This window comes from Misgurnus anguillicaudatus, chromosome 1 (assembly GCF_027580225.2).
Source record: "Misgurnus anguillicaudatus chromosome 1, ASM2758022v2, whole genome shotgun sequence".
Classification (NCBI taxonomy): Eukaryota; Metazoa; Chordata; class Actinopteri; order Cypriniformes; family Cobitidae; genus Misgurnus; species Misgurnus anguillicaudatus.
This window is the reverse complement of record NC_073337.2, coordinates 29,848,812-29,851,150: the sequence shown is the minus strand read 5'-3', so window position 1 is coordinate 29,851,150 and position 2,339 is coordinate 29,848,812. Positions and strand designations below refer to the sequence as shown.

At 37.3% G+C, this 2,339-nt stretch overlaps 1 long non-coding RNA gene across 1 annotated transcript; it reads right to left on the bottom strand.

Moving 5' to 3' along the window:
• Positions 1-328: 328 nt before the first annotated feature.
• Positions 329-1,967, bottom strand: LOC141365252 (uncharacterized). Its single transcript, XR_012370457.1, has 2 exons — positions 1,708-1,967; positions 329-1,242 (listed from the first exon to the last, which is right to left on the bottom strand). It is a non-coding gene; the product is annotated as an uncharacterized lncRNA (long non-coding RNA).
• Positions 1,968-2,339: the final 372 nt, after the last annotated feature.

The window sequence follows — 2,339 nt, the reverse complement described above, 5'->3', positions numbered from 1 at the left end:
CCATCAATCGTCTCGTGGTTAGACGATATGAAGCGGGCGTGGCAAGTAACCTGGCATATTTAATTACCTCGTCCTGTCAGGAGTTGATGGAGCAACATTGAAAATTATTAAAAGTATGTCTACCAATATTTACACAGTGATTTCGTCTTTTTTTATAGCAAATGTGCACCTTAGCCAGTCCAATAACTATTTCGTTTTTATGTGGTACCATGATAGAATTCATTTGCAAACTTGCCAACACTTATTCCTTCAAATCAGGAGACTTAAATCCTTTTAAGTGGAATCTACAAAGCTCACATATGGTTTAAGAAATTCCTTACAGATAATATCTGATCACACTGTAAAGGTTTATATAACTGCATGGCAGGTTACATCTGATGACATAGTAAATGTTTAATATAACTGCATGACATGTAACAGCTGATCACATTGTAAAGGTTTAATATAAATGCACAACATCTGATCACATTGTAAATGTTTAATATAATTGCACAACATCTGATCACATTGTAAAGGTTTAATATAAATGCACAACATCTGATCACACTGTAAATGTTTAATATCACTGCATGACATCTGATCACATATTAAGGTTTAATGTAACTTTACAACAGGTAAAGCAATAACACACTGAAATAAATTAAGACACAGCTTTATCGGAGTCATCAGGAGCTGATCCCAAGTGTTTATCTGGAAGCTGTTGGTGTATGTACTGGTAAAGTGCTTGGCGACTGTGTAATGGATGCAATATCAACCCTCTGTAAAGCTGAACCAAAGATGGTTGTTTCTCAGCAGAGATATGTACATTTGTGCCAGCTCAACACATTGAAGCAGTTTCTCGGACAGGGTTTACAGGACTAGGATTTACAGGACTAGGATTTAATTATATTAGGACATTTTAGTTTTTACAAACAAACCCTAAAAAAAAACAAGACTGGTGCGCATCTTGTGACAAAACAATGGCACTCATATATGTTGAGGTATGTCAGTAAAAGGTGTTTTTAAATTATTGTAGCTCAAATATGCATTTTAGCCTGGGACCAGGATAAGCCCTGTCGGGGAAACTGCACCATTGTTTTCCCATATCAGATGTAGGTTGCTTCAGGTTGAGTTGTGATGTTAAAGTGTAGTTGTGGTCAGAGACGGATGGATCCTCCCATTGTGTTTCTGCATCACAGTTTAGGAACATGTTGATTGTATCATCCTCACAGTTGTCCACTGCATCACTACACATCAATGCATCTGTGAAAACAATATAACCATAAACATTTTTATGTTAGTATTTAAAATGAACTTGCATCATGAGAATTAATATATAAATGGCACCCATACTTAAACAGAACAGTGTGTAAGAGAGAGATGCATTAAAAAGAGACAGTAACATTATACACACAGCCTTTAACTTTAGTAAATAATACGTTGTTTAATAGGTCATTATCAATATCTGAATGAGAAATGAACTGACATTCTAGCATCTGAAATCTGAGCAACTTGTAGGAATCACGTGGGCTACTGTAATAATGTAATGTACTACATATCTCGTTGTACTATCGTAAATATAAAAATATAGGTGGATAATTAAAACCATTCAAATAACGTTAGTTGCATTTTATAAACTAACGTTACTGATCTTAAGTGTATTTGTAGAACGGACTTCACAAATCTAACTTCAAGCGAACGAGCACAAAGTTAGCTAAGATAGCTTACCTGAAACTGGCCACCTTTTCAACACCCGGCGTGGTTTAAAGTTACCGGAACATCGTAGTCGAACCTTGGGATAAGGGTATTCCTCAGTTGGCTTAAAATTGGTAAGAAAGAAACATAAAGGCGCTCGAGTGAGCTTTTAAAGCTTTAACGCGTCGCCTTCAGTCACTACCTCAGCTGCTCATCGTCTATGCGGCCGGAAGAACGTTGACAAAATGAGCGAAATGGCGCCGCCCTTGTTGTCGTGAAAAATAAGGTGAATAGAAATGATTGATCGTGGGCGGGCCAATAAAAACCCTTGTATTTGGAGCGGAAATCTCTGGAGAGCTATTCAATCGATCCTCGCACGTCCTTCACTGTGACGTTGTATTTAGTGTTTTAATGTCAAAGAACTTTGGCGTTATGGACGCTGAATTAATTAAAAATTCCGAAGAAATACCGGATGATGAGTGCCTTTGGCCGCACCTGGGAGTTGTTCACAAACAGAGGAAGGAAAGGAGACAGCGTGCAAACTTTGTTTGCCATCTGCAGTGATTTCGGCTTACAATACGTCAGCCTCTAATCTCAAAAAGCACATTATGGTAAGAAGACTTATAACCATATTTATGTGATCGTTTTCGTTTTTAATGTTGGAT